Source organism: Asterias amurensis, chromosome 22, assembly GCF_032118995.1.
Source record: "Asterias amurensis chromosome 22, ASM3211899v1".
In the NCBI taxonomy this organism is placed as follows: domain Eukaryota; kingdom Metazoa; phylum Echinodermata; class Asteroidea; order Forcipulatida; family Asteriidae; genus Asterias; species Asterias amurensis.
In genome coordinates this window covers 6,442,518-6,465,936 of record NC_092669.1, presented here as the reverse complement: position 1 = coordinate 6,465,936, position 23,419 = coordinate 6,442,518, and positions in this window count along the sequence as shown.

Here is a 23,419-nt window from a genome sequence, read left to right as displayed (position 1 = left end):
GTGTGGAGTCATGCAAAATTCGCAAAACCTTGGGAATTACAACTTTTTGGTGCAAAGTGACGTCATAAATTGACCTAAAATCGTCGATTACCGCAAAAGTAAAACATTGGCGTGGTTCAAATTTGCACCGGCACACTCGGGTGGGGTAACCGCAAGAAGTAATCACGCTAATTCGGCTTTTCGGGGTGCCACGAAAATTAAGAAGTTTATTCCCCGGGCAGGGAAAAGTGAAGAGCGGCCATCTTGTTTTTTCTAATAGTCAACTCTGGAAATCGCGTTTTGACGGTGCAAATCGACCAAGTTGAGCATCCTGAACAACTTTCCTGTGTGGAGTCATGCAAAATTCGCAAAACCTTGGGAATTACAACATTTTGGTGCAAAAGTGACGTCATATTTTGACCAAAAATCGTCGATTAACGCCAAAGTAAAACATTGACGGGGTTCAAATTTGCACCGGCACACTCGGGTGGGGTATCCGCAAGAAGTAATCACGCTAATTCGGCTTTTCGGGGTGCCACGAAAATTAAAAAGTTTATTCCCTGGGCGGGTAAAAGGGAAGAGCGGCCATCTTGTTTTTCTAATAGTCAACTCTGGAATTCGCGTTTCTACGGTGCAATTCGACCAAGTTGAGCATCCTGAACAACTTTCCTGTGTGGAGTCATGCAAAATTCGCAAAACCTAGAGAATTACGGTATTTTGGTGCAAAAGTGACGTCATAGTTTTACCTAAAATCGTCGATTACCGCAAAAGTAAAACATTGGCGTGGTTCAAATTTGCACCGGCACACTCGGGTGGGGTATCCACAAGAAGTAATCACGCTAATTCGGCTTTTCGGGGTGCCACGAAAATTAAAAAGTTTATTCCCCGGGCAGGGAAAAGTGAAGAGCGGCCATCTTGTTTTTCTAATAGTCAACTCTGGAAATCGCGTTTCTACGGTGCAAATCGACCAAGTTGAACATCCTGAACAACTTTCCTGTGTTGAGTCATGCAAAATTCGCAAAACCTTGGGAATTACAACTTTTTGGTGCAAAAGTGACGTCATAATTTGACCAAAAATCGTCGATTACCGCCAAAGTAAAACATTGACGGGGTTCAATTTTGCACCGGCACACTCGGGTGGGGTATCCACAAGAAGTAATCACGCTAATTCGGCTTTTCGGGGTGCCACGAAAATTAAAAAGTTTATTCCCCGGGCAGGGAAAAGTGAAGAGCGGCCATCTTGTTTTTCTAATAGTCAACTCTGGAAATCGCGTTTCTACGGTGCAAATCGACCAAGTTGAGCATCCTGAACAACTTTCCTGTGTGGAGTCATGCAAAATTCGCAAAACCTAGAGAATTACGGCTTTTTGGTGCAAAAGTGACGTCATAGTTTTACCTAAAATCGTCGATTACCGCAAAAGTAAAACATTGGCGTGGTTCAAATTTGCACCGGCACACTCGGGTGGGGTATCCGCAAGAAGTAATCACGCTAATTCGGCTTTTCGGGGTGCCACGAAAATTAAAAAGTTTATTCCCCGGGCAGGGAAAAGTGAAGAGCGGCCATCTTGTTTTTCTAATAGTCAACTCTGGAAATCGCGTTTTGACGGTGCAAATCGACCAAGTTGAACATCCTGAACAACTTTCCTGTGTGGAGTCATGCAAAATTCGCAAAACCTTGGGAATTACAACTTTTTGGTGCAAAAGTGACGTCATAATTTGACCAAAAATCGTCGATTACCGCCAAAGTAAAACATTGACGGGGTTCAATTTTGCACCGGCACACTCGGGTGGGGTATCCGCAAGAAGTAATCACGCTAATTCGGCTTTTCGGGGTGCCACGAAAATTAAAAAGTTTATTCCCCGGGCAGGGAAAAGTGAAGAGCGGCCATCTTGTTTTTCTAATAGTCAACTCAGGAATTCGCGTTTTGACGGTGCAAATCGACCAAGTTGAGCATCCTGAACAACTTTCCTGTGTGGAGTCATGCAAAATTCGCAAAACCTTGGGAATTACAACTTTTTGGTGCAAAAGTGACGTCATAATTTGACCAAAAATCGTCGATTACCGCCAAAGTAAAACATTGACGGGGTTCAAATTTGCACCGGCACACTCAGGTGGGGTATCCGAAAGAAGTAATCACGCTAATTCGGCTTTTCGGGGTGCCACGAAAATTAAAAAGTTTATTCCCTGGGCAGGGAAAAAGTGAAGAGCGGCCATCTTGTTTTTCTAATAGTCAACTCTGGAAATCGCGTTTTGACGGTGCAAATCGACCAAGTTGAGCATCCTGAACAACTTTCCTGTGTGGAGTCACCCAAAAATCGCAAAACCTTGGGAATTACAACATTTTGGTGCAAAAGTGACGTCATATTTTGACCAAAAATCGTCGATTAACGCCAAAGTAAAACATTGACGGGGTTCAAATTTGCACCGGCACACTCGGGTGGGGTATCCGCAAGAAGTAATCACGCTAATTCGGCTTTTCGGGGTGCCACGAAAATTAAAAAGTTTATTCCCTGGGCGGGTAAAAGGGAAGAGCGGCCATCTTGTTTTTCTAATAGTCAACTCTGGAATTCGCGTTTCTACGGTGCAATTCGACCAAGTTGAGCATCCTGAACAACTTTCCTGTGTGGAGTCATGCAAAATTCGCAAAACCTAGAGAATTACGGTATTTTGGTGCAAAAGTGACGTCATAGTTTTACCTAAAATCGTCGATTACCGCAAAAGTAAAACATTGGCGTGGTTCAAATTTGCACCGGCACACTCGGGTGGGGTATCCACAAGAAGTAATCACGCTAATTCGGCTTTTCGGGGTGCCACGAAAATTAAAAAGTTTATTCCCCGGGCAGGGAAAAGTGAAGAGCGGCCATCTTGTTTTTCTAATAGTCAACTCTGGAAATCGCGTTTCTACGGTGCAAATCGACCAAGTTGAACATCCTGAACAACTTTCCTGTGTTGAGTCATGCAAAATTCGCAAAACCTTGGGAATTACAACTTTTTGGTGCAAAAGTGACGTCATAATTTGACCAAAAATCGTCGATTACCGCCAAAGTAAAACATTGACGGGGTTCAATTTTGCACCGGCACACTCGGGTGGGGTATCCACAAGAAGTAATCACGCTAATTCGGCTTTTCGGGGTGCCACGAAAATTAAAAAGTTTATTCCCCGGGCAGGGAAAAGTGAAGAGCGGCCATCTTGTTTTTCTAATAGTCAACTCTGGAAATCGCGTTTCTACGGTGCAAATCGACCAAGTTGAGCATCCTGAACAACTTTCCTGTGTGGAGTCATGCAAAATTCGCAAAACCTAGAGAATTACGGCTTTTTGGTGCAAAAGTGACGTCATAGTTTTACCTAAAATCGTCGATTACCGCAAAAGTAAAACATTGGCGTGGTTCAAATTTGCACCGGCACACTCGGGTGGGGTATCCGCAAGAAGTAATCACGCTAATTCGGCTTTTCGGGGTGCCACGAAAATTAAAAGTTTATTCCCCGGGCAGGGAAAAGTGAAGAGCGGCCATCTTGTTTTTCTAATAGTCAACTCTGGAAATCGCGTTTTGACGGTGCAAATCGACCAAGTTGAACATCCTGAACAACTTTCCTGTGTGGAGTCATGCAAAATTCGCAAAACCTTGGGAATTACAACTTTTTGGTGCAAAAGTGACGTCATAATTTGACCAAAAATCGTCGATTACCGCCAAAGTAAAACATTGACGGGGTTCAATTTTGCACCGGCACACTCGGGTGGGGTATCCGCAAGAAGTAATCACGCTAATTCGGCTTTTCGGGGTGCCACGAAAATTAAAAAGTTTATTCCCCGGGCAGGGAAAAGTGAAGAGCGGCCATCTTGTTTTTCTAATAGTCAACTCAGGAATTCGCGTTTTGACGGTGCAAATCGACCAAGTTGAGCATCCTGAACAACTTTCCTGTGTGGAGTCATGCAAAATTCGCAAAACCTTGGGAATTACAACTTTTTGGTGCAAAAGTGACGTCATAATTTGACCAAAAATCGTCGATTACCGCCAAAGTAAAACATTGACGGGGTTCAAATTTGCACCGGCACACTCAGGTGGGGTATCCGAAAGAAGTAATCACGCTAATTCGGCTTTTCGGGGTGCCACGAAAATTAAAAAGTTTATTCCCTGGGCAGGGAAAAAGTGAAGAGCGGCCATCTTGTTTTTCTAATAGTCAACTCTGGAAATCGCGTTTTGACGGTGCAAATCGACCAAGTTGAGCATCCTGAACAACTTTCCTGTGTGGAGTCACCCAAAAATCGCAAAACCTTGGGAATTACAACTTTTTGGTGCAAAAGTTACGTCATATTTTGACCAAAAATCGTCGATTAACGCCAAAGTAAAACATTGACGGGGTTCAAATTTGCACCGGCACACTCGGGTGGGGTATCCGCAAGAAGTAATCACGCTAATTCGGCTTTTCGGGGTGCCACGAAAATTAAAAAGTTTATTCCCCGGGCAGGGAAAAGTGAAGAGCGGCCATCTTGTTTTTCTAATAGTCAACTCTGGAAATCGCGTTTTGACGGTGCAAATCGACCAAGTTGAGCATCCTGAACAACTTTCCTGTGTGGAGTCATGCAAAATTCGCAAAACCTAGGCAATTACTACTTTTTGGTGCAAAAGTGACGTCATAATTTGACTTAAAATCGTCGATTACCGCCAAAGTAAAACAATGACGTGGTTCAAATTTGCACCGGCACACTCAGGTGGGGTATCCGAAAGAAGTAATCACGCTAATTCGGCTTTTCGGGGTGCCACGAAAATTAAAAAGTTTATTCCCTGGGCAGGGAAAAAGTGAAGAGCGGCCATCTTGTTTTTCTAATAGTCAACTCTGGAAATCGCGTTTTGACGGTGCAAATCGACCAAGTTGAGCATCCTGAACAACTTTCCTGTGTGGAGTCACCCAAAAATCGCAAAACCTTGGGAATTACAACTTTTTGGTGCAAAAGTTACGTCATATTTTGACCAAAAATCGTCGATTAACGCCAAAGTAAAACATTGACGGGGTTCAAATTTGCACCGGCACACTCGGGTGGGGTATCCGCAAGAAGTAATCACGCTAATTCGGCTTTTCGGGGTGCCACGAAAATTAAAAAGTTTATTCCCCGGGCAGGGAAAAGTGAAGAGCGGCCATCTTGTTTTTCTAATAGTCAACTCTGGAAATCGCGTTTTGACGGTGCAAATCGACCAAGTTGAGCATCCTGAACAACTTTCCTGTGTGGAGTCATGCAAAATTCGCAAAACCTAGGCAATTACTACTTTTTGGTGCAAAAGTGACGTCATAATTTGACTTAAAATCGTCGATTACCGCCAAAGTAAAACAATGACGTGGTTCAAATTTGCACCGGCACACTCGGGTGGGATATCCGCAAGAAGTTATCACGCTAATTCGGCTCTTCGGGAGCTCGAAAATTAAGAAGTTTATTCCCCGGGCAGGGAAAAGTGAAGAGCGGCCATCTTGTTTTTCTAATAGTCAACTCTGGAAATCGCGTTTTGACGGTGCAAATCGACCAAGTTGAACATCCTGAACAACTTTCCTGTGTGGAGTCATGCAAAATTCGCAAAACCTTGGGAATTACAACTTTTTGGTGCAAAGTGACGTCATAAATTGACCTAAAATCGTCGATTACCGCAAAAGTAAAACATTGGCGTGGTTCAAATTTGCACCGGCACACTCGGGTGGGGTATCCGCAAGAAGTAATCACGCTAATTCGGCTTTTCGGGGTGCCACGAAAATTAAAAAGTTTATTCCCCGGGCAGGAAAAGTGAAGAGCGGCCATCTTGTTTTTTCTAATAGTCAACTCTGGAAATCGCGTTTTGACGGTGCAAATCGACCAAGTTGAGCATCCTGAACAACTTTTTGTGTGGAGTCATGCAAAATTCGCAAAACCTTGGGAATTACAACATTTTGGTGCAAAAGTGACGTCATATTTTGACCAAAAATCGTCGATTAACGCCGAAGTAAAACATTGACGGGGTTCAAATTTGCACCGGCACACTCGGGTGGGGTATCCGCAAGAAGTAATCACGCTAATTCGGCTTTTCGGGGTGCCACGAAAATTAAAAAGTTTATTCCCTGGGCGGGTAAAAGGGAAGAGCGGCCATCTTGTTTTTCTAATAGTCAACTCTGGAATTCGCGTTTCTACGGTGCAATTCGACCAAGTTGAGCATCCTGAACAACTTTCCTGTGTGGAGTCATGCAAAATTCGCAAAACCTAGAGAATTACGGTATTTTGGTGCAAAAGTGACGTCATAGTTTTACCTAAAATCGTCGATTACCGCAAAAGTAAAACATTGGCGTGGTTCAAATTTGCACCGGCACACTCGGGTGGGGTATCCACAAGAAGTAATCACGCTAATTCGGCTTTTCGGGGTGCCACGAAAATTAAAAAGTTTATTCCCCGGGCAGGGAAAAGTGAAGAGCGGCCATCTTGTTTTTCTAATAGTCAACTCTGGAAATCGCGTTTCTACGGTGCAAATCGACCAAGTTGAACATCCTGAACAACTTTCCTGTGTTGAGTCATGCAAAATTCGCAAAACCTTGGGAATTACAACTTTTTGGTGCAAAAGTGACGTCATAATTTGACCAAAAATCGTCGATTACCGCCAAAGTAAAACATTGACGGGGTTCAATTTTGCACCGGCACACTCGGGTGGGGTATCCACAAGAAGTAATCACGCTAATTCGGCTTTTCGGGGTGCCACGAAAATTAAAAAGTTTATTCCCCGGGCAGGGAAAAGTGAAGAGCGGCCATCTTGTTTTTCTAATAGTCAACTCTGGAAATCGCGTTTCTACGGTGCAAATCGACCAAGTTGAGCATCCTGAACAACTTTCCTGTGTGGAGTCATGCAAAATTCGCAAAACCTAGAGAATTACGGCTTTTTGGTGCAAAAGTGACGTCATAGTTTTACCTAAAATCGTCGATTACCGCAAAAGTAAAACATTGGCGTGGTTCAAATTTGCACCGGCACACTCGGGTGGGGTATCCGCAAGAAGTAATCACGCTAATTCGGCTTTTCGGGGTGCCACGAAAATTAAAAAGTTTATTCCCCGGGCAGGGAAAAGTGAAGAGCGGCCATCTTGTTTTTCTAATAGTCAACTCTGGAAATCGCGTTTTGACGGTGCAAATCGACCAAGTTGAACATCCTGAACAACTTTCCTGTGTGGAGTCATGCAAAATTCGCAAAACCTTGGGAATTACAACTTTTTGGTGCAAAAGTGACGTCATAATTTGACCAAAAATTGTCGATTACCGCCAAAGTAAAACATTGACGGGGTTCAATTTTGCACCGGCACACTCGGGTGGGGTATCCGCAAGAAGTAATCACGCTAATTCGGCTTTTCGGGGTGCCACGAAAATTAAAAAGTTTATTCCCCGGGCAGGGAAAAGTGAAGAGCGGCCATCTTGTTTTTCTAATAGTCAACTCAGGAATTCGCGTTTTGACGGTGCAAATCGACCAAGTTGAGCATCCTGAACAACTTTCCTGTGTGGAGTCATGCAAAATTCGCAAAACCTTGGGAATTACAACTTTTTGGTGCAAAAGTGACGTCATAGTTCAACCAAAAATCGTCGATTACCGCCAAAGTAAAACATTGACAGGGTTCAAATTTGCACCGGCACACTCAGGTGGGGTATCCGAAAGAAGTAATCACGCTAATTCGGCTTTTCGGGGTGCCACGAAAACTAAAAAGTTTATTCCCTGGGCAGGGAAAAAGTGAAGAGCGGCCATCTTGTTTTTCTAATAGTCAACTCAGGAATTCGCGTTTTGACGGTGCAAATCGACCAAGTTGAGCATCCTGAACAACTTTCCTGTGTGGAGTCATGCAAAATTCGCAAAACCTTGGGAATTACAACTTTTTGGTGCAAAAGTGACGTCATAGTTCAACCAAAAATCGTCGATTACCGCCAAAGTAAAACATTGACAGGGTTCAAATTTGCACCGGCACACTCAGGTGGGGTATCCGAAAGAAGTAATCACGCTAATTCGGCTTTTCGGGGTGCCACGAAAATTAAAAAGTTTATTCCCTGGGCAGGGAAAAAGTGAAGAGCGGCCATCTTGTTTTTCTAATAGTCAACTCTGGAAATCGCGTTTTGACGGTGCAAATCGACCAAGTTGAGCATCCTGAACAACTTTCCTGTGTGGAGTCATGCAAAATTCGCAAAACCTTGGGAATTACAACTTTTTGGTGCAAAAGTTACGTCATATTTTGACCAAAAATCGTCGATTAACGCCAAAGTAAAACATTGACGGGGTTCAAATTTGCACCGGCACACTCGGGTGGGGTATCCGCAAGAAGTAATCACGCTAATTCGGCTTTTCGGGGTGTCACGAAAATTAAAAAGTTTATTCCCTGGGCAGGGAAAAGTGAAGAGCGGCCATCTTGTTTTTCTAATAGTCAACTCTGGAAATCGCGTTTTGACGGTGCAAATCGACCAAGTTGAACATCCTGAACAACTTTCCTGTGTGGAGTCATGCAAAATTCGCAAAACCTTGGGAATTACAACTTTTTGGTGCAAAAGTGACGTCATAATTTGACCAAAAATCGTCGATTACCGCCAAAGTAAAACATTGACGGGGTTCAAATTTGCACCGGCACACTCGGGTGGGGTATCCGCAAGAAGTAATCACGCTAATTCGGCTTTTCGGGGTGCCACGAAAATTAAAAAGTTAATTCCCCGGGCAGGGAAAAGGGAAGAGCGGCCATCTTGTTTTTCTAATAGTCAACTCTGGAAATCGCGTTTTGACGGTGCAAATCGACCAAGTTGAGCATCCTGAACAACTTTCCTGTGTGGAGTCATGCAAAATTCGCAAAACCTTGGGAATTACAACTTTTTGGTGCAAAAGTGACTTCATAATTTGACAAAAAATCGTCGATTACCGCCAAAGTAAAACATTGACGGGGTTCAAATTTGCACCGGCACACTCGGGTGGGGTATCCGCAAGAAGTAATCACGCTAATTCGGCTTTTCGGGAGCTCGAAAATTAAAAAGTTTATTCCCCGGGCAGGAAAAAAGGAAGGAGCGGCCATCTCGTTTTTCTAATAGTCAACTCTGGAAATCGCGTTTTGACGGTGCAAATCGACCAAGTTGAGCATCCTGAACAACTTTCCTGTGTGGAGTCATGCAAAATTCGCAAAACCTTGGGAATTACAACTTTTTGGTGCAAAAGTGACGTCATAATTTGACAAAAAAATCGTCGATTACCGCCAAAGTAAAACATTGACGGGGTTCAAATTTGCACCGGCACACTCGGGTGGGGTATCCGCAAGAAGTAATCACGCTAATTCGGCTTTTCGGGAGCTCGAAAATTAAAAAGTTTATTCCCCGGGCAGGGAAAAGGGAAGAGCGGCCATCTTGTTTTTCTAATAGTCAACTCTGGAAATCGCGTTTTGACGGTGCAAATCGACCAAGTTGAACATCCTGAACAACTTTCCTGTGTGGAGTTATGCTAAATTCGCAAAACCTTGGGAATTACAACTTTTTGGTGCAAAAGTGACGTCATAGTTTTACCTAAAATCGTCGATTACCGCAAAAGTAAAACATTGGCGTGGTTCAAATTTGCACCGGCACACTCGGGTGGGGTATCCACAAGAAGTAATCACGCTAATTCGGCTTTTCGGGGTGCCACGAAAATTATAAAGTTTATTCCCCGGGCAGGGAAAAGGGAAGAGCGGCCATATTGTTTTTCTAATAGTCAACTCTGGAAATCGCGTTTCTACGGTGCAAATCGACCAAGTTGAACATCCTGAACAACTTTCCTGTGTTGAGTCATGCAAAATTCGCAAAACCTTGGGAATTACAACTTTTTGGTGCAAAAGTGACGTCATAATTTGACCAAAAATCGTCGATTACCGCCAAAGTAAAACATTGACGGGGTTCAATTTTGCACCGGCACACTCGGGTGGGGTATCCACAAGAAGTAATCACGCTAATTCGGCTTTTCGGGGTGCCACGAAAATTAAAAAGTTTATTCCCTTGGCGGGTAAAAGGGAAGAGCGGCCATCTTGTTTTTCTAATAGTCAACTCTGGAAATCGCGTTTCTACGGTGCAAATCGACCAAGTTGAGCATCCTGAACAACTTTCCTGTGTGGAGTCATGCAAAATTCGCAAAACCTAGAGAATTACGGCTTTTTGGTGCAAAAGTGACGTCATAGTTTTACCTAAAATCGTCGATTACCGCAAAAGTAAAACATTGGCGTGGTTCAAATTTGCACCGGCACACTCGGGTGGGGTATCCGCAAGAAGTAATCACGCTAATTCGGCTTTTCGGGGTGCCACGAAAATTAAAAAGTTTATTCCCCGGGCAGGGAAAAGTGAAGATCGGCCATCTTGTTTTTCTAATAGTCAACTCTGGAAATCGCGTTTTGACGGTGCAAATCGACCAAGTTGAACATCCTGAACAACTTTCCTGTGTGGAGTCATGCAAAATTCGCAAAACCTTGGGAATTACAACTTTTTGGTGCAAAAGTGACGTCATAATTTGACCAAAAATCGTCGATTACCGCCAAAGTAAAACATTGACGGGGTTCAATTTTGCACCGGCACACTCGGGTGGGGTATCCGCAAGAAGTAATCACGCTAATTCGGCTTTTCGGGGTGCCACGAAAATTAAAAAGTTTATTCCCCGGGCAGGGAAAAGTGAAGAGCTGCCATCTTGTTTTTCTAATAGTCAACTCTGGAATTCGCGTTTTGACGGTGCAAATCGACCAAGTTGAGCATCCTGAACAACTTTCCTGTGTGGAGTCATGCAAAATTCGCAAAACCTTGGGAATTACAACTTTTTGGTGCAAAAGTGACGTCATAGTTCAACCAAAAATCGTCGATTACCGCCAAAGTAAAACATTGACAGGGTTCAAATTTGCACCGGCACACTCAGGTGGGGTATCCGAAAGAAGTAATCACGCTAATTCGGCTTTTCGGGGTGCCACGAAAATTAAAAAGTTTATTCCCTGGGCAGGGAAAAAGTGAAGAGCGGCCATCTTGTTTTTCTAATAGTCAACTCTGGAAATCGCGTTTTGACGGTGCAAATCGACCAAGTTGAGCATCCTGAACAACTTTCCTGTGTGGAGTCACCCAAAAATCGCAAAACCTTGGGAATTACAACTTTTTGGTGCAAAAGTTACGTCATATTTTGACCAAAAATCGTCGATTAACGCCAAAGTAAAACATTGACGGGGTTCAAATTTGCACCGGCACACTCGGGTGGGGTATCCGCAAGAAGTAATCACGCTAATTCGGCTTTTCGGGGTGCCACGAAAATTAAAAAGTTTATTCCCCGGGCAGGGAAAAGTGAAGAGCGGCCATCTTGTTTTTCTAATAGTCAACTCTGGAAATCGCGTTTTGACGGTGCAAATCGACCAAGTTGAACATCCTGAACAACTTTCCTGTGTGGAGTCATGCAAAATTCGCAAAACCTTGGGAATTACAACTTTTTGGTGCAAAAGTGACGTCATAATTTGACCAAAAATCGTCGATTACCGCCAAAGTAAAACATTGACGGGGTTCAAATTTGCACCGGCACACTCGGGTGGGGTATCCGCAAGAAGTAATCACGCTAATTCGGCTTTTCGGGGTGCCACGAAAATTAAAAAGTTAATTCCCCGGGCAGGGAAAAGGGAAGAGCGGCCATCTTGTTTTTCTAATAGTCAACTCTGGAAATCGCGTTTTGACGGTGCAAATCGACCAAGTTGAGCATCCTGAACAACTTTCCTCTGTGGAGTCATGCAAAATTCGCAAAACCTTGGGAATTACAACTTTTTGGTGCAAAAGTGACTTCATAATTTGACAAAAAATCGTCGATTACCGCCAAAGTAAAACATTGACGGGGTTCAAATTTGCACCGGCACACTCGGGTGGGGTATCCGCAAGAAGTAATCACGCTAATTCGGCTTTTCGGGAGCTCGAAAATTAAAAAGTTTATTCCCCGGGCAGGAAAAAAGGAAGGAGCGGCCATCTCGTTTTTCTAATAGTCAACTCTGGAAATCGCGTTTTGACGGTGCAAATCGACCAAGTTGAGCATCCTGAACAACTTTCCTGTGTGGAGTCATGCAAAATTCGCAAAACCTTGGGAATTACAACTTTTTGGTGCAAAAGTGACGTCATAATTTGACAAAAAAATCGTCGATTACCGCCAAAGTAAAACATTGACGGGGTTCAAATTTGCACCGGCACACTCGGGTGGGGTATCCGCAAGAAGTAATCACGCTAATTCGGCTTTTCGGGAGCTCGAAAATTAAAAAGTTTATTCCCCGGGCAGGGAAAAGGGAAGAGCGGCCATCTTGTTTTTCTAATAGTCAACTCTGGAAATCGCGTTTTGACGGTGCAAATCGACCAAGTTGAACATCCTGAACAACTTTCCTGTGTGGAGTTATGCTAAATTCGCAAAACCTTGGGAATTACAACTTTTTGGTGCAAAAGTGACGTCATAGTTTTACCTAAAATCGTCGATTACCGCAAAAGTAAAACATTGGCGTGGTTCAAATTTGCACCGGCACACTCGGGTGGGGTATCCACAAGAAGTAATCACGCTAATTCGGCTTTTCGGGGTGCCACGAAAATTATAAAGTTTATTCCCCGGGCAGGGAAAAGGGAAGAGCGGCCATCTTGTTTTTCTAATAGTCAACTCTGGAAATCGCGTTTCTACGGTGCAAATCGACCAAGTTGAACATCCTGAACAACTTTCCTGTGTTGAGTCATGCAAAATTCGCAAAACCTTGGGAATTACAACTTTTTGGTGCAAAAGTGACGTCATATTTTGACCAAAAATCGTCGATTAACGCCAAAGTAAAACATTGACGGGGTTCAAATTTGCACCGGCACACTCGGGTGGGGTATCCGCAAGAAGTAATCACGCTAATTCGGCTTTTCGGGGTGCCACGAAAATTAAAAAGTTTATTCCCCGGGCAGGGAAAAGTGAAGAGCGGCCATCTTGTTTTTCTAATAGTCAACTCTGGAAATCGCGTTTTGACGGTGCAAATCGACCAAGTTGAGCATCCTGAACAACTTTCCTGTGTGGAGTCATGCAAAATTCGCAAAACCTAGGCAATTACTACTTTTTGGTGCAAAAGTGACGTCATAATTTGACTTAAAATCGTCGATTACCGCCAAAGTAAAACAATGACGTGGTTCAAATTTGCACCGGCACACTCGGGTGGGATATCCGCAAGAAGTTATTACGCTAATTCGGCTCTTCGGGAGCTCGAAATTTAAGAAGTTTATTCCCCGGGCAGGGAAAAGTGAAGAGCGGCCATCTTGTTTTTCTAATAGTCAACTCTGGAAATCGCGTTTTGACGGTGCAAATCGACCAAGTTGAGCATCCTGAACAACTTTCCTGTGTGGAGTCATGCAAAATTCGCAAAACCTTGGGAATTACAACTTTTTGGTGCAAAAGTGACGTCCTAATTTGACCAAAAATCGTCGATTACCGCCAAAGTAAAACATTGACGGGGTTCAAATTTGCACCGGCACACTCGGGTGGGGTATCCGCAAGAAGTAATCACGCTAATTCGGCTTTTCGGGGTGCCACGAAAATTAAAAAGTTCATTCCCCGGGCAGGGAAAAGGAAAGAGCGGCTATCTTGTTTTTTTCTAATAGTCAACTCTGGAAATCGCGTTTAGACGGTGCAAACCGACCAAGTTGAGCATCCTGAACAACTTTCCTGTGTGGAGTCACCCAAAATTCGCAAAACCTTGGGAATTACAACTTTTTGGTGCAAAAGTGACGTCATATTTTGACCAAAAATCGTCGATTAACGCCAAAGTAAAACATTGACGGGGTTCAAATTTGCACCGGCACACTCGGGTGGGGTATCCGCAAGAAGTAATCACGCTAGTTCGGCTTTTCGGGGTTCCACGAAAAATAAAAAGTGTATTCCCCGGGCAGGGAAAAGTGAAGAGCGGCCATCTTGTTTTTCTAATAGTCAACTCTGGAAACAGCGTTTTGACGGTGCAAATCGACCAAGTTGAGCATCCTGAACAACTTTCCTGTGTGGAGTCATGCAAAATTCGCAAAATCTAGGCATTTACTACTTTTTGGTGCAAAAGTGACGTCATAATTTGACCAAAAATCGTCGATTACCGCCAAAGTAAAACATTGACGGGGTTCAAATTTGCACCGGCACACTCGGGTGGGGTATCCGCAAGAAGTAATCACGCTAATTCGGCTTTTCGGGGTGCCACGAAAATTAAAAAGTTTATTCCCCAGGCAGGGAAAAGGGTAGAGCGGCCATCTTGTTTTTCTAATAGTCAACTCTGGAAATCGCGTTTTGACGGTGCAAATCGACCAAGTTGAGCATCCTGAACAACTTTCCTGTGTGGAGTCATGCAAAATTCGCAAAACCTTGGGAATTACAACTTTTTGGTGCACAAGTGACGTCATAATTTGACAAAAAATCGTCGATTACCGCCAAAGTAAAACATTGACGGGGTTCAAATTTGCACCGGCTCACTCGGGTGGGGTATCGGCAAGAAGTAATCACGCTAGTTTGGCTTTTCGGGGTGCCACGAAAATTAAAAAGTTTAGTCCCCGGGCAGGGAAAAGGGTAAAGCGGCTATCTTGTTTTTTTCTAATAGTCAACTCTGGAAATCGCGTTTTGACGGTGCAAATCGACCAAGTTGAGCATCCTGAACAACTTTCCTGTGTGGAGTCATGCAAAATTCGCAAAATCTAGGCAATTTCTACTTTTTGGTGCACAAGTGACGTCATAATTTGACCAAAAAATCGTCGATTACCGCCAAAGTAAAACATTGACGGGGTTCAAATTTGTACCGGCTCACTCGGGTGGGGTATCGGCAAGAAGTAATCACGCTAGTTTGGCTTTTCGGGGTGCCATGAAAATTAAAAAGGTTATTCCCCGGGCAGGCAAAAGGGAAGTGCGGCCATCTTGTTTTTTTAATAGTCAACTCTGGAATTCGCCTTTTGACGGTGCAAATCGACCAAGTTGAGCATCCTGAACAATTTTCCTGTGTGGAGGCATGCAACATTCGCAAAACCTTGGCAAAAACAACTTTTTGGTGCAAAAGTGACGTCATAATTTGACTTAAAATCGTCGATTACCGCCAAAGTAAAACAATGACGTGGTTCAAATTTGCACCGGCACACTCGGGTGGGATATCCGCAAGAAGTTATCACGCTAATTCGGCTCTTCGGGAGCTCGAAAATTAAAAAGTTTATTCCCCGGTCAGGGAAAAAGGAAGAGCGGCCATCTTGTTTTTCTAATAGTCAACTCTGGAAATCGCGTTTTGACGGTGCAAATCGACCAAGTTGAGCATCCTGAACAACTTTCCTGTGTGGAGTCATGCAAAATTCGCAAAACCTTGGGAATTACAACTTTTTGGTGCAAAAGTGACGTCATATTTCAACCAAAAATCGTCGATTACCGCCAAAGTAAAACATTGACAGGGTTCAAATTTGCACCGGCACACTCAGATGGGGTATCCGAAAGAAGTAATCACGCTAATTCGGCTTTTCGGGGTGCCACGAAAATTAAAAATGTTATTCCCTGGGCAGGGAAAAGGGAAGAGCGGCCATCTTGTTTTTCTAATAGTCAACTCTGGAAATCGCGTTTTGACGGTGCAAATCGACCAAGTTGAGCATCCTGAACAACTTTCCTGTGTGGAGTCATGCAACATTCGCAAAACCTAGAGAATTACGGCTTTTTGGTGCAAAAGTGACGTCATAGTTTTACCTAAAATCGTCGATTACCGCAAAAGTAAAACATTGGCGTGGTTCAAATTTGCACCGGCACACTCGGTTGGGATATCCGCAAGAAGTTATCACGCTAATTCGGCTCTTCGGGAGCTCGAAAATTAAAAAGTTTATTCCCCGGGCAGGGAAAAGGGAAGAGCGGCCATCTTGTTTTTCTAATAGTCAACTCTGGAAATCGCGTTTTGACGGTGCAAATCGACCAAGTTGAGCATCCTGAACAACTTTCCTGTGTGGAGTCACCCAAAATTCGCAAAACCTTGGGAATTACAACTTTTTGGTGCAAAAGTTACGTCATATTTCAACCAAAAATCGTCGATTAACGCCAAAGTAAAACATTGACGGGGTTCAAATTTGCACCGGCACACTCGGGTGGGGTATCCGCAAGAAGTAATCACGCTAATTCGGCTTTTAGGGGTGCCACGAAAATTAAAAAGTCTATTCCCCGGGCAGGGAAAAGTGAAGAGCGGCCATCTTGTTTTTCTAATAGTCAACTCTGGAAATCGCGTTTCTACGGTGCAAATCGACCAAGTTGAGCACCCTGAACAACTTTCCTGTGTGGAGTCATGCAAAATTTGCAAAACCTAGGCAATTACTACTTTTTGGTGCAAAAGTGACGTCATAATTTGACTTAAAATCGTCGATTACCGCCAAAGTAAAACAATGACGTGGTTCAAATTTGCACCGGCACACTCGGGTGGGATATCCGCAAGAAGTTATCACGCTAATTCGGCTCTTCGGGAGCTCGAAAATTAAAAAGTTTATTCCCCGGGCAGGGAAAAAGGAAGAGCGGCCATCTTGTTTTTCTAATAGTCAACTCTGGAAATCGCGTTTTGACGGTGCAAATCGACCAAGTTGAGCATCCTGAACAACTTTCCTGTGAGGAGTCATGCAAAATTCGCAAAACCTTGGGAATTACAACTTTTTGGTGCAAAAGTGACGTCATATTTCAACCAAAAATCGTCGATTACCGCCAAAGTAAAACATTGACAGGGTTCAAATTTGCACCGGCACACTCAGATGGCGTATCCGAAAGAAGTAATCACGCTAATTCGGCTTTTCGGGGTGCCACGAAAATTAAAAAGTTTATTCCATGGGCAGGGAAAAGGGAAGAGCGGCCATCTTGTTTTTCTAATAGTCAACTCTGGAAATCGCGTTTTGACGTTGCAAATCGACCAAGTTGAGCATCCTGAACAACTTTCCTGTGTGGAGTCATGCAAAATTCGCAAAACCTAAAGAATTACGACTTTTTGGTGCAAAAGTGACTTCATAGTTTTACCTAAAATCGTCGATTACCGCAAAAGTAAAACATTGGCGTGGTTCAAATTTGCACCGGCACACTCGGGTGGGGTATCCGCAAGAAGTAATCACGCTAATTCGGCTTTTTGGGGTGGCTCGAAAATTAAAAAGTTTATTCCCCGGGCAGGGAAAAGGGAATAGCGGCCTTCTTGTTTTTCTAATAGTCAACTCTGAAAATCGCGTTTTGACGGTGCAAATCGACCAAGTTGAGCATCCTGAACAACTTTCCTGTGTGGAGTCATGCAAAATTCGTAAAACCTTGGGAATTACAACTTTTTGGTGCAAAAGTGACGTCATAATTTGACCAAAAATCGTCGATTACCGCCAAAATATAACAGTGACGGAGTTCAAATTTGCATCGGTACACTCGGGTGGGGTATCCGCAAGAAGTAATCACGCTAGTTCGGCTTTTCGGTGTTGCTCGAAAATTAAAAAGTTTATTCCCCGGGCAGGGAAAAGGGAAGAGCGGCCATCTTGTTTTTCTAATAGTCAACTCTGGAATACGCGTTTTGACGGTGCAAATCGACCAAGTTGAGCATCCTGAACAACTTTCCTGTGTGGAGGCATACAAAATTCGCAAAACCTTGAGAAATACAACTTTTTGGTGCAAAAGTGACGTCATAATTTCACAAAAATTCGTCGATTACCGCCAAAATATAACAGTGGCGGAGTTCAAATTTGCACCGGCACACTCGGGTGGGGTATCTGCAAGAAGTAACCACGCTAATTCGGCTTTTCGGGGTGGCTCGAAAATTAAAAAGGTTATTCCCCGGGCAGGCAAAAGGGAAGTGCGGCCATCTTGTTTTTTTAATAGTCAACTCTGGAATTCGCCTTTTGACGGTGCAAATCGACCAAGTTGAGCATCCTGAACAATTTTCCTGTGTGGAGGCATGCAACATTCGCAAAACCTTGGCAAAAACAACTTTTTGGTGCAAAAGTGACGTCATAATTTTACTCAAAATCGTCGATTACCGCCAAAATATAACAGTGGTGGAGTTCAAATTTGTATCGGTACACTCGGGTGGGGTATCCGCAAGAAGTAATCACGCTAATTCGACTTTTCGGGGTGGCTCGAAAATTAAAAAGTTTATTCCCCGGGCAGGGAAAAGGGAAGAGCGGCCATCTTGTTTTTCAAATAGTCAACTCTGGAATACGCGTTTTGACGGTGCAAATCGACCAAGTTGAGCATCCTGAACACTTTTCCTGTGTGGAGGCATGCAAAATTTGCAAAACCTTGGGAATTACAGCTTTTTGGTGCAAAAGTGACGTCATAATTTGACCAAAAATCGTCGGTTACCGTCAAAATATAACAGTGACGGAGTTCAAATTTGCACCGGCACACTCGGGTGGGGTATCCGCAAGAAGTAATCACGCTAATTCGGCTCTTCGGGGTGGCTCGAAAATTAAGACTGGGTTGCTGTAAAAATCAAAGATATTTTTAAGTTGTTAGCAGACTTCAAAAAATGGATTTTGGCAAAACTCCATGTATGAGTAGGTATGGGTACACAATACACAAAAGTCGAAAAAAAAGTTATATCAGACATTGGTTGCCATGGTTACGGCCAAAATAAGATTTTCAGCAAATTTTCCAAGTTTTTACCTTTTTTAAGAGTTAAAATATAGGTAAATTGAAAGCACTGGTATGTCTAAAGGGAAATAACGTTGAAGTTTTTCTTTCACACATGTTGCACAACCATGTTTACTCTTTCAGAAAATGTTTTTAAAACTTAAGTGTGCGATCAACTTTGGATCAAACCACTATTTCAAATAGGGGTGTTTTTGTCATATTTTCTTATAGCGAAAAATAGGGGTATCGAATGGGGCCTTAAGTCCGAAAGTGGCACTTTGTGGATTATGACACTTTTATAGTTGGAAGATAAGGTACCAACCTACATAAAAATGCAATAAAATGTTTTGGTATTTTAAGTGCACGAACACAGTTTTGCCGGAAAGTTAGCACTTTGACAGGGCAAAAACGCAACAAATGGCAAAAAATTATACATTATTATTAGGTAAAACCTTATGGGTGGAAGGGACTTGAGGTGCATTCAAACAAACTAAACTTTTGAAATCACTATATAGCCCGTTGCCATGGTAACAGCTCATTTGTGTTTTGGCTATTTTTTGCCAATTTGGGGGTAAAAAAACTGTATTTTAGCATATATTTGCAACTCCACCCAACCAATGTGCATTCTTTTTTTATAAAACCTTTCACATCAATACATTGAGTCGTCCTATGCTTAACTTGAGACAAAAAGTTTATTGCTTTAACTTTTACCCTAATGCTATTTTTAGAACATCATTAGCGCATGTTTTTAGAAATTTGCAAAATCAACATTTTTACCCTATTTTTGGCCCTCAAAATGACAATTTGCCAGGGGTACCAAAATGTTTGCCTTTCGGTTGTATTTCGGGCCAACATTGGTCCTTCCATTTTGAGAAAAACTTTTGAGAAAAACTTGTATCCTGCCTAAAATCCGGTACCTTTCATGAGCACCCTGTAGCCTTGTGGACTACACAATAATTATTGATCAAGAATATTTGTAGTGACCTAAGTTTTGGATTTTATACTACCCCCCCCCCCCTGCATGCCCAGCCCCCAAGCATATCAAATCTTGTTGACAATGCATTAGAAAGCGCCTCCTTTGTTGAAAGTCCCTTTTTAAAATTTCCATTGCACATCATTAATAGTAGGAAAGTTTGTGCTGTCTTCAGTCTCCTTTAGGGAATATTTGCCATTTCGGTTGTGAGTAGGCGATTATTTGTGTTTTCATGTCTGGGGAGCACAAATAGACAACTGTATCATGTAGTGATACTACATAGTAAAATTTGAAGAAAAAAAATAGAACAAATTAATTCTCTTTATTGGCATTTCTTACATGCTGAACAATGATGTTGATTGAAAAAAAAAAAAAAAAGCAAAGCAGCTTACAAGTATAAAAAATATAACTGTATACAATGTATAGTTCAAAGACTCACCCCAAGCTAATTCGGCTGGTAATAGTGTTATCCGGCTATGTTCCATTAGGGAACTTGGAAATTAATTGATTGTACACGCAGTCACTGATTATGTGATGCCTCTGTGCAGTGTTAAGGGCGTGTTAGACATTTTTGATGTTCAAACGAAGAGCTGTGAACGTCCATTTTGTCAAGATTGTATAGCTGCTATAGCCAAACGTAAATGACCACAAACATACCACAGAATCTCTTTGTGATGCATGTTTATACAATTGAGAGTTATATTTGTATACTTGTAAGTTGCTTTGCTCTATTGTGTGCCTGTTTTTTTTCAATCAACATCATTGTTCAGCGTGTAAAAAGTAATAAGAGAGCATTATTTTGTTCATATGATTATGAAATTTACAAAATACACCCTTTTTTTTAAAGGCATGAAGTTTCTGGCAACACTGCTCCACAGTTCAAAAAATACAAAAACTTTCTTTTTTAATTTTGTGATGCCTGTGTTATACAACTGGGAGTTATGTTGTCATAAGATGCTTTATTATATTTTGTCATGGTACGTCTAAAGGGGAAAAGTTTGAAGTTTTTCTTTCACACATATTGCACAACCATGTTTACTCTTTCAGAAAATGTTAAGTGTGCAATCAACTTTGGATCAAACCACTATTTCAAATAGGGGTGTTTTTGTCCTATTATTTTAAAGCGAAAAATAGGGGTATTGAATTGTGCCATAAGTCCGAAAGTGGCACTTCGTGGATTATGACACTTTTATAGTTGGAAGATAAGGTACCGACCTACTTAAAAATGCAATAAAATGTTTTGGTATTTTAAGTGTGCGAACACAGTTTTGCCGGAGAGTTAGCATTTTGGCAGGGGAAAAACGCAATAAATGGCCACAAATTATACATTATTATTAGGTAAATTTCAGGTAATTTTTTATTTAAAAAAAAAAAATTATGGGTGGAAGGGACTAGAGGTGAATTCAAACAAAATAAACTTTTGAAATCACTATATAGCCCGTTGCCATGGTAACAGCTCATTTTGTGTTTTGGAGGTTTTTTGGCCGATTTTGGGGTCTGAAAAACTGTATTTTAGCATATATTTGCAACTCCACCCAGCCAATGTTCATTTTTTTCATAAAACCTGTCACATCAATACAACGAGTCGATCTTGGTTTTACTTGAGACAAAAAATTATTACTTAAATTTTTACCCTCATGCTATTTTAGAACTGCATTAGCGCATGTTTTTAGAAATTCGCAAAATCAACATTTCTAACCTATTTTTTGGCCCTCAAAATGACATTGCCAGGGGTCTCAGAGTCAGAATGTTTTCCTTTCGGTCGTATTTCGGGCCAACATTGGTCCTTCCATTTTGAGAAAAACTTTTGAGAAAAACTTTGGCAATTGTATCCTGTTGTAACAATACTGCCTAAAAAATGCATTCTGAAGTTGTTTCCTTCAGATTTAATTAATAACTTTAATAAAATAATACTTTTAAGTCTTCCATCAATCTGGCACCTTTCATAAGCACCCTGTAGCCTTGTGGACTACCCAAAATTGATCAAGAATGTTTTTAATGGCCTAAGTTTTGGATTTTATCCCCCCCCCCTGCCCAGCCCCCAAGCATATCAAATTGTGTTGACAATGCACTGCAAAGCGCTGTGAACACTGCGCCTCCTTTGTTGAAAGTCCCTTTTTTAAACTCCAATTGCACATCATTAATAGTAGGAAAGTTTGTGCTGTCTTCAGTCTCATGGGAATATTTCCATTTCGGTTGTGATTGGGCGATTATTTGTGTTCTCATGTCTGGGGAGCACAAAATGGGCAACTGTATCATGTAGTGACACCGCCTCAAACATGGTAATAATATTTGCAAAAACAAGAACAAAATAATTCTCTTTACTGGCATTTCTTACATGCTGAACAATGATGTTGATTGAAAAAAAAAACAGGATAAAATAAAGCAAAGGAACTTACAAGTATAAAAATGTAACTCTCAATTGTATACAGTGTATAGTTCGAAGACTCACCCAAGCTAATGCGGCTGGTATAGTGTTATCCGGCTATGTTCCATTAGGGAACTTGGAAGTTAATTGATTTTCGTAACCATTAATTGTACAAGCAGTCACTGATTATGTGATGCCTCTGCGCAGCGTTAAGGACATGTTAGACATTTTTTATGTTCAAACGAAGAGCTGTGAACGTCCATTTGTCAAGAAAATTGAACATTAACTTAAAGATTGTAGCTGCTATATAGCCCAATGTAAATTACCACAAACATACAACAGAATGTCTTTGTGATGCATGTTTATTCAATTGAGAGTTAAATTTTTATACTTGAAAGTTGCTTTGCTGTATTGTGTGCCTGGTTTTATCAACATCATTGTTTTTAATCAACATCATTGTTCAACATGTGATGCATGTTTATACAACTGAGAGTTATGTTGTTAAGATGCTTTATTATATTTTGTCCTGATGTTTTGTCAGTCTTCATTACATGCTTAAAAGCATGTAGAAAGTCATAAAAAGAGCATAATTTTATAACTTAAAGTCTAAACAATTGCCAAAAAGCACGAAGCTTCTGGCAACACTGCTCCCCAGGTCAACAAATACCAAACATTTTTTTGAAATTCCTTCAGACCAGTATCTTATCTTTCAAGCCTGGTAGCAAAACTTTCCTAAATATGCTACTTTCGGACTTCTGACAAACTTAGCAACCCCCTCTTTTTCCACGATTGACCTTTGTTCAAACACCCCTTTTTGAAATAATGGATTATTCCATTCACAATTAACTGTACCTGTGTCAGGTGCATTTTTGGAAAGAATAAGGATGTATATTTACCATTTCCAGCTGAGAGGCAGGTCATCTATTTGGTCTTTACACAGTGAAGCTCTCAACTTTGGGTAATTTTTACTTATGAAAAGAGCTAAATTAGGTGAAAATACGGCAATGTTCTTACTTTTAACCGTTGCCATGGCAACCAAAGTGCGGATGCAAAAACTATGCTTTCTTTTTACACTTTGATTGAAGGAATTAACATGTGCAGAGAGTAAACAAAATCAATTTAAAAAAAAAATCATATTTTTTGGTTATACAATTTGAAAATAAACACAATTTTTCCCAAAAAGCACGAAGTTTGTGGCAGCACTGCTCCCCAGTACAACAGAGTATGCTACTTCGAGACTTCTGACAGTTTTAGCAACCCCCTGTATTTTCCAAATTGACTTTTCCTCAAAACAGCCCTTTTTGAAATAATGGAATCTTCCATTCACAATTAACTGTACTTTTGTCAAATGCATTTTTCGAAAGATTAAGGATGTATATTTACCATATCCAGCTGGGAAGTAGGTCCACTATTTGGGTTTTTACACAGTGAAGCCCTCAACTTTGGGTAATTTTTACTCATGAAAAGAGCTAAATTGGGTGAAATATGGTAATTTTCCACTTTTGACCGTTGCCATGGCAAC